At 30.4% G+C, this 10,152-nt stretch overlaps 1 long non-coding RNA gene across 1 annotated transcript; it reads right to left on the bottom strand.

Annotated features, from left to right (window-relative positions):
• Window positions 1-643: 643 nt before the first annotated feature.
• On the bottom strand, window positions 644-3,815 carry LOC133829299 (uncharacterized). The gene is made up of 4 exons (XR_009891669.1): window positions 3,692-3,815; window positions 3,514-3,580; window positions 1,541-1,581; window positions 644-960 (listed from the first exon to the last, which is right to left on the bottom strand). It is a non-coding gene; the product is annotated as an uncharacterized LOC133829299 (long non-coding RNA).
• Between the last annotated feature and the right edge of the window lie 6,337 nt (window positions 3,816-10,152).

Here is a 10,152-nt window from a genome sequence, read left to right as displayed (position 1 = left end):
AGATTACTAGTGTAGTAGGACACTTTAGTGCAGGTGCTTTATATATTAGAGAATATATAGAACTGGACCAGATATGTTTATTAATACTTAGTTAAATACCATTTCGAAGTAATAATTAAAATATCAACTGATGATCATATACAAACAGATCTTAATCTTGAAGTTACTATGAACTCATGTTTATGTTATATGAGTTCTTTGATTCACTCATTAGGGTTTGTCAAAATGATCAGGATAGAAACTTTTGTTTTGGGAACTCTTTAATGTAAATGGCTGGGGACATAGTATAAAGATAAGGAATTTATACCTTCTCGTAAGAGATTAAATAATGGTTCTCTTAAGAGTTGACTTTTTGGACTGAAAGGTCATTGAGCTAGAGTTCATAATTTCGTTATGAATTAACCTTCACTAGTAAATTCCAAGGTACTTAAGGAAACACGATATAATTAAAATGGTAAAACGGTAATTTTATTGCCGGTTAATTATGAACCATTATTAGAGGGTTAATTTGTATGTAATGATTATATCAATGGACGCTTTATTGTTGCAAAGTACTCAGTAAATGAAATGTCTATAATTACAAGTGTGCAGTCTCATATTTATAGTGGAGTAATCATGTGTAAAACGCCCTTGATTAGTACTTAATAAAACATTCACATTTTCATTGGTTTATAATAGAAAAGCCACTTATTATAAATGTTTTAGTGGGGTCTTGCTTAAAACATGCAAGTTGTGCCCAATAGTTCAAAAAGAAAATATCAGTTTTCACGCAAAGATCTAAAACAAACAAAAAGTTTAAGTCCCACTAACAATTTTAAGAAAATTCCATAAAACATAACATTATTAAAAATGGCATTTAGAATTGATGATTTCTCGTCCATAGGATGCCCACGCCATACACACCAAGACGACAGAACTCCCCACATCACCACACGTGCCACAGAGAAACATATTTGCTACCTGGAAGGGAAAGTAAGGGGGTGAGCTAAAAGCCCAGTAAGGAAGTACAAACAACAAGCAAGTAAGATACAACAAATTACAAACACTATAATTCATCTTTATACATCATAGTATCATCATAAAATTGGCATCAATATCATAAACATAAACATATTCACGTCAACATAACGTCACCATCATATCATAAACATCATAACATAACAAAACATTAAAACATAATCATAAACATCACAAATCATCATAACATAATCATAAACAATTCCATGTGAACATGGCCCGCTAAGTTGTCCATGCCACCCTTTGAGGTAAATAGGAGTCTCTGGTCCTTGAATAACCTCGGCGCGTCCACCCATGGAGTTACGTCTTCATTTCCTTAGTAACTCGGGTTACGTCTTCTTATCCTTAGCAACCCATTTTGATGTGTCGCATTCATCATGCTAACATCCATTCATATCATACAACGTTCATACAAGCCAACATATCATCACATTATAGCATTCATAATTCATAACATTTTCATTCATACAACAGTCTTACCATTCATAGTATAACAATCATAAGTTATATCTAACTTCCTTACCTCAGGTCCAAGCTAAGTAAAACCACAACTTCTCAACGAACCTATACCATAATCAAAACGACATTCCTTAGCTTCACATAATTACTATTTTTCCCTTTCATATAACTCATGAGTGCATGGGCCATGCACACATGGTGAGAGTTACACACAACATACAAATATGCTTAGTTACACATGAGGTCATAAAAAGGATAATGCTCATTCTTCCTATATTGCAGGCATGATCCTTCTATAAAAACTACATGGTTGCATAATAGACATAATTTTGGACATAAAAGTGAATTTCCATGTAACATGCATACGTGAGAACGTTGCGTAATTGTGGGGTTTAAAATGATAATTCTATGCATCTTACTTCTATCGTTTTAAAAATAATAGACTTGTAACATGCTTTGTTTACTATTCATTATCTTCTTAAAAATTACTAGGTTGATTGAATCTCTCAAGACATTATTTTTATTTCATAAAAATAATTTTATTTAGCCATTTAAAATATATGTGATAAATCCATTTATTATTTTCAAATTACAAAGAAATATCAAAGGCTTGAATTTATTTAAAATACCTATGATTATCATGTTTCCTTAGGAAATATCAGTTTAATTTTAATTAATTGTGTTACATAATTGATATGAGAAAAATATATATTTCAAGTGTAGGAAAAATATATTTTTGCTTGAATTATTTTAAGACTTAATTCTATGTAACATAAATTCATATGTGACAATTAAATGATTATTTTAAACTTATTAAACTAAACTTTCAGCCACTATTTAATTTCATTAAAAATCACAAATAAATTAAGTTCAATATTTTTCATAATCAAAATAAAGAAAAATCATAACTATTAAAATAAACACTCATACTACATTAAAAATACCATTTTTAATAATACCATAGTTTATGGTTTTAATTTATTTCAAATACTAATCAAATTCCACTTATAAAAACACACTACACATTTTTTTTTACAAAAATTCCAGCAATCATATTTATCATTAAAATCACCATTTTCATTTTTTTTAAAACTCATATTTTCATCAAAATATATAAAAAAAATCCGTGGGTAATTATTTGTGCAAAAAATATCATTTTAAGTGTGAATTAAAACACAATTTTATTTCCACAAACACCACATATCATTAGAGTCATTCTTATGCATACATATCCTTATTTCATAAATCTTTTCACCATTTAATCACAAAATCAACAAGCATAAATCACCATGAATTTTATCTTTTACCTCATGCCTCATAAAATTCATACAAGATCATTCATGTTTAATTAACACAATAAATCACAAATCCTAACATGCTCTTACTATACAAATAATTCAAAGAAAATAACTAACACATATTCATATACAACCTTACAAAACCTTATTCTATTTCCAATGAGTTCATACATGCAACCCAACAAAATAATAATACAACATGCATGAATAACATAAACACCAATCTTCATATATGCCTTTATATTAAACCTAACATGTTCCTATTATTTTTCATGCATACCATAATTTATTGATACATAATCTCATATACACCTTATCATGTTTCTAGATTCACAAATGATTTTAAAACATACAAGAAAAACAATCATGCTTGAACATCACCCCTAAGCAGAAACACCTAGGATACCCAACAAGAATTTACACAAAATCCTCATCTATATACACATGAAACCTAGCATGTTTCTAAAATGTATGAAACACAAGAAAATCAAACAACCCAATATGCCCAAACCCCATAGGCCGAAACATACATATATAAAATCATAAAATATCATCAACACCATATTTCAATAATCATCTCATTACACACATTATGAACATACAACAATAAAAATCAAATCAACACCATAAACCCCTACCCACGGCTAGATCAATCTCCCATGCATCAACATATTAAAAAATATCCACAAATCCAAGAACTCAAGAGAACACCATAGCATTAGGGGTAGAGATTCAATACCTCTCTTGATTGTAAAATCAAGAACACAACTTGATCAACACCCAAGTGATAATCACCCTTGAATACCCTAGGGTTTTTTTGAAACCCATGAAGAAGAAGAACATAAAAAAAGACTTAAGATAATGAGGAAGATAGACCTAAATCTTAAAACAACAAGGAATCATAAGAAAAATCATACCTAAGACCTCTTCCTTCTTCTTCATTTCTTCTCCTCCCTCTCTCTCTTTCACACCTCTCTCTCTCTCTCTCTCTCTCTCCTTCTCTCTTTAATTTCGGCAGCCACAAGCAAAAGAATTCCCAAGGTTTCCATGCCCTCCTATTTATAGCCTCTAGTGACCTAACCTTAAGAAGAGGACTCAAGTGTAAAAAGCTAAATTCCTATCCCACAAAATTAAGCTAAATCCAACCATTCCCTCTCCTTACACCTCACCTAAACCCTTATCCTAATGTGAACCAATCAAAGATAAGCAATGTCATCTTTTCCTACAAGATGACAACTTATAATTCTTTTATTTTCTATTTTCCTTTCTATTCTTAATAAAATAAAAAATATTCAAGACTCACATTAAGTATAGATTCATGATACCCTTCCCTTTTCTATGATGGAAATAAATAAATAAATGAATAAATAAAACACATTCACACACACACACACACATTTCGGCACACACACAATAATGAAATAAAGTAATCTATTTTAATCACATAATTTGTCACACTTAATAAAATGTAACACTAATAGTAAAACAAACAAGTTACACAATTATTCACACATTAAAATAAATAATCAAATAAACAATTAACAAATTTAAATTCACCAAAAATTCTACCAAACCATTCTAACAATAAAATAAAATAACAAGCAACTAAATAAAGCAAACAAACAATCAAATAAAATAAGAAAACATTTAAATAAAAATTCACCACACTTAACACTTAAATAAAATAAAACACAAAAATTTTAATAATCTAATAAAAAAATTTGGTGCACTACATCATGAGATTAATAAATTAAGATTATTTAATTAAAGAGTTTAATTAATAATCACAAATTTATTGGAGCTTGGAATTATAGGTCCATAGGTCCCCACAGTGGCTTTATCAATACTATTCAAGGCAAGAGTTGATATGAATGGTAAAATGGTAAAAAGACATATTTAAGAAGAAATTTGTTCTTCGGGCCAAATATGCAATTATGTGATAATAGTGATTAATTAATTAATTACAAAATAGTTGTAATTATCAAAATTAATTAATAATAAAATATTGTATAATTTTCAAAATTATAAAATAAACATCAAATTTTTGAAATTGATATTCAATTAAAATTAGTTTTAATTAATTAGCTTTATTTGAGTGGGAGATAATAATTTGATAAGTTCAAATTGTATTTGAATTTAAAAGATTAATATTTATTAAAATAATTAATTATATGTGATAATTAGTTAAAATGATAATAGATTCAATTTTGAATTAATTATCAGGTTGTTGGATTTTATCTGATTGAATAAATAATTAAATAATTGTGAAAAAAAATCTTGGACCCTATTTTATAGAAAGCTACATGCACCAAGCAGTCCCAGGGTCACTTGGGCATGTAGCACATAAAAAATAAAGATTGAGTTTTTTTCACTTCTATTTATTGAATTAATTAATGGATAAGTCAAAAGTTAGTTTTGATGTTTACATTATTAAAATAATTAAATAATTGTTGAGAAAATAAATATCCATATTTTATAGGGTACTGCACGACACACACAGTCCCTAGACTGTGTGTCACGTGCAGCTATAGAAATCAGGGATGAATTTTTCACTTTTAATTAATTAATTAATGAAAAATTCAAAAAGTTAGTTTTGATATTTCCATTAATATGATAATTGATTAATTAAAATATAAATTGTAATTGGTTACATATTTATTTTTTAAAATTTAAATATTTTCTGTTTAAGATAGACTTATCAGAAAATAACGAGATACTGAATATTCGCTCTAAGAAAAGAACGATACTTTCCATCTCGCCCTAAAAAAGATACATAACCAATCTCAGACCTATTCTCTTGATCTCATGTGTTGAGTACCTCAAGTTGAATCATAAATATACCATCCTTTATTCTCTAAGTGCCAACACACTTCTTGAGGTGTAGAGAATATTGTGGAAGATCTTGGTGTGAGTACCTGAGAGCAGCTTGGATAAGAAGATCGTTTGTTTTACTAATAGATAGCAAGGATACTTGATAGGCATCAAGAGGTATGTTCTTTATTATTTTCTTGTTTATGATTAATGTACATAAATTAATGGATCCGCATATTTAAAAGTAGTTTAAATATGTTACAAAATTTTTGTTGTACACTAGGCCAACCCATCACTATTCTGCTTCGTATTAGGAAACTCGTTCCCAACAATTGGTACCAGAGCGGTCATTAATCTCTGCATACATTAATTACGGTGTGCGCATAATATGCATTCTTTTGTTATCGTAATATGTGTGAATCGATGGATGGATGTATGTTTAAAGTTTATTCTTAAGGGGCGTTAATAATATGGTGTTTTGGGTTTAGAAATTGTTCTTAAATTTCTAAATTGAAAATGTAAGCCATTTTTGGGCATAGTAATATTTTGTAATTTAATTTTCTCCATTAAATTATTTTAAGAAATTCTATAAGGCCTGAGCCCCGGGTTACGTGCCTCGAAGCCTGAGCCCTGCGCCTACCTCCTACGCGCGCGCCCCTACGCCTGCTGCCGCGCGTGCGCCGGCATCAACGCGTCTTCCCACCGCACCTCCCCATGCCAAGTCATCTTGTGCTGCCGACCATAGGGTTTCTAAACCCTAGGGCTTGCATCTTTGTTATCTATCTAAATTATGGGCCTAATTAATTTTAGCCCATAATTAAAATTATTTTGTTTTGAATTAATTGTTTGAGCCCAAATTCAAAAGTTGGCCTAATAACTTGTTGGGCATTAAACCCCAATTTAATTAATCTTAAAATAAGTTTTAGATAATTAAAAGTTATTTTAATTCAAAATTAAATGGATAATTGACTAAATGGATCGAGACTACTTGTGAAGGCCCAAAGCTTAAGATAGAGATCTCTTTAGGTTTTATTTAGTTTCTTACATTTTTGTGTATAATTTTACCAATGTTGTAATTTTTCTAGAAATACCCAAGACACCCGACCCACATTTATTTATTTAAATGTTTGAATGTGATTAAATTGTTTAATACTTTATCATGCATTTTTGACATGCCATACATATTACCCACACAGTATTTAAAATTAGCATGTATCTCATATGAGTAGAAACATGCCTTAGGATTGTCCTTTGTGATTATATGCTTTATGTGATGAATCATATAATAATAAATCAAGTTATAATAGTTCAAGAGCAAAAATAGATTTTAAAAGTTGTTTAATTTCTAGTATTTAATAAAATTGTTTTATTAAATAATAAATGATATTCCTAGTAATTATAACAAATTAAAATTGAATTAATTAGGGCATAGTTCTATAATTTTAATTTTTCTTAATTAGGTTAGTAATTATTAGAATATCATTTGGTAAAAATAGATAATTTTATTTTTACAAACTAATTAAAAAGCATAGGATGTTTTGAGAAAACACATATTTTAAAATAGTGAGTGAGAGAGGGAGTTATGACAATAAGCCTCATGGTCTCCATTATTAGTTAGCACCGAGGTAACATGGAGAGAGCCTCGCGGCACCATTGCTTGTGTCCCCCTAAGGAAGGCTTCTGACTGTGTTATTCTCAAGGAAAACTTTTTTAAGAATAGGATTTAATGATGTATTTCAAGTTTGACTGACCCCAAGGAACACTCTTGAGTTAAGTCATTGATCTAAAATAATGGGTTACACTCACAAGGTACATTAGGCTTTCGAGCGGACTAGTGTCTCCTTTACCAAACAAGCGGTTGTTTATAAGTCAAAAGAGAAATGTTGATTTAAGTTTTCACTTATAAATTTGAGAACTTGTCTCAAAATTAATTTGGAATTAGTCTGACCTACCCTATGGCTAGTCCATTAATGTTCAAATTAATTAATCGAGGAATTAGAAGTTATTTTTTATGTGTGTTCTTTAATTGTTTCAGTCATGCATCACGTTTACTATTCCGAAAATTACTGATATTTATTATATGCATAAATTTATTTTTGTTTATTTATTTATTCCCAGGAAAGATGTCTATTGGTGAATTACACATCGATGCTTTTATCAAATCTTTGGTTTTTGAACTTGAAAACATGCAACAATGGTTTCGAGGCATTTTAACCATTTTTTCTTATAAGAAGTTGATGTCAACTGTATGTAACTAAACTCCAACAGAACCACCTTTGGCTACTAGCTATGAAGCAGAAGAAAAATATGCGAATTGGATGAAATCCGATCGGTTGGCACGTTATTGCATGCTTTCAACCATGCCTGGCGAAACAAAGGAAGTCTTTGCTGAGTGTCATCATTTGTAACAAACGAAAAGGTAAATGAGATTTACATATATTTTTTTCAACTATTAATAGTAGATTCAAAAATATTTTCCACTAATCTACTTTTCTTTGTTTTTCCTTTTGCAAAATTAGAACCCTGAAAAGGAGGAAGAGACTGATGAGGATTTTGATAGCAAGTAAAGCTGGAGGAGTTAGAGAGTACATTTATTTAGAAAATTTATTGTTAGTTGAACAATTTAATTTTTTTTATTTTGTTTTAGAAATTACAGATTTCTTTGAACAAAGAAAACTACAGTCTAGAAATTTAGTTTATTATTAGTGATTTTGATTATTAATGTTTAGAAACTTATTTCTATTTTTGCATGACATTTATTTCATTTGTTAATAAAATAGTTATTATTCAAAGAAATTATCTATTTACTTGTTATGCAAATGCTTTGGCATAAACAATTTTACATACTTATAATGAATGAAAAAATATTTACTTAATTCTGAATAATTTAAAACAGCTAATCCTAGATCTATTAAACGACAAAAGACTGATTCCGATAGTGAAACATATCTGTGGCACTTGAGATTGGGTCATATTGGTCTAGATAGAATTAATAGGCTTATAAAGGATGGTCCTTTAAGAGAACTATCTACTGGATCTCTCCCTTTTTGCGAGTCCTGTCTAGAAGGCAAGATGACCAAGATACCTTTCTCTGCTAAAGGTTAAAGAGCTACGAAACCACTTCAGCTGGTACATATGGATGTTTGCGGTCCACTTAATGTACAAGCAAGAGGAGGTTATGAATACTTTGTCACTTTTGTTGACGATTATTCAAGTTATAGTTACCTATACTTATTGCAAAGAAAATATGGAACTTTTGGAAAGTTCAAAGAATTTTGAGCAGAGGCTGAAAAGCAATTAGGTAAATCGCTAAAAGTTCTTCAATCTGATCGAGGAGGAGAGTACTTGGATTTTGAATTCGAGGACCATCTATGTGAGCATGGTATTCAATCCCAACTCACAGCACCTGGAACGCTACAAAAAAATGGTGTTTCAAAAAAATGGAACTGAATGTTACTAGATATGGTTAGATTAATTTTGAGTTCTCATCATTACCACTATCATTCTGGAGCTATGCAATTCAATGTGCTCTATACATATTGAATGTTGTTCCATCTAAGTCTATCCAGAAGACACCCACGAAATTATGGAATGGTTATAAATCTAGTTTACACCATTTTTTGCATTTGGGGGTGTCCTACACATGTGCTAAAAGGAAAAACTGGGAAGTTGGAATCACGCTCTGAAGTGTGCATGTTTGTGGGCTATTCCAAAGAGACTAGAGGTGGAATTTTCTATAGTCCAAAAAAAAAAAACATTTGTATTGACAAATGCAACTTTTCTTGAACATGACTATATTAATAACCACAAACCTCGCAGTAAAGTTGTACTAGAGGAGATGGTCTTGAATGAAGTTGCAAAGTCACCAGCAACAACCAATGAAAAACGGCAAGAGGAAACTGCTAGTTGTAGTTAGAATAGTAAAGAGCCTCATCGTAGTGGGAGTTAGTAAGCAACCCATATGCTATGAACACGAAGTTCAAATGCTTGTGTCTGACACAAACAAAGACGATCCATTCACATTTAAATATGCAGTGAATGATTCTGGCAAGGACAAATGGCAAGACACCATGAACCAGGAAATGGAATCGATGTATTCCAATTCCGTCTAGGTTCTTGAAGATCTACCTAAGAATATCAAACCCATTGGTTGCAAGTGGATATTCAAGAAGAAAAGAGGAGCGGATGGGAAATTAGAGACTTTCAAAACAAGGCTTGTAGCCAAAGGCTACACACAGAAAGAATGGGTTGATTATGAAGAAACTTTTTCTTCTGTAGCCATGCTAAAATCCATTCGTATACTCTTATACATTGCTGCGTGCATGGATCATGAGATTTGGCAAATGGATGTCAAAATTTTTTTTTTCTGAATGGCTACCTTGATGAAACCATTTACATGTCTCAACCAGAAGGGTTCGAAGTAAAAGGTCAAAAGCAAAAAGTTTGCAAGTTTCTTAGGTCAATCTATGGACTCAAACAAGCATTTAGATCTTGGAATCTTAGATTTGATGACACAATTAAAACATTTGGTTTTGAACAAAACGTTGATGAACCATGTGTCTATAAA

Source organism: Humulus lupulus, chromosome 4 (genome assembly GCF_963169125.1).
Source record: "Humulus lupulus chromosome 4, drHumLupu1.1, whole genome shotgun sequence".
Classification (NCBI taxonomy): Eukaryota; Viridiplantae; Streptophyta; class Magnoliopsida; order Rosales; family Cannabaceae; genus Humulus; species Humulus lupulus.
Note: the sequence above shows the minus strand (reverse complement) of the source record. Positions and strands in the feature narration are given on the sequence as shown.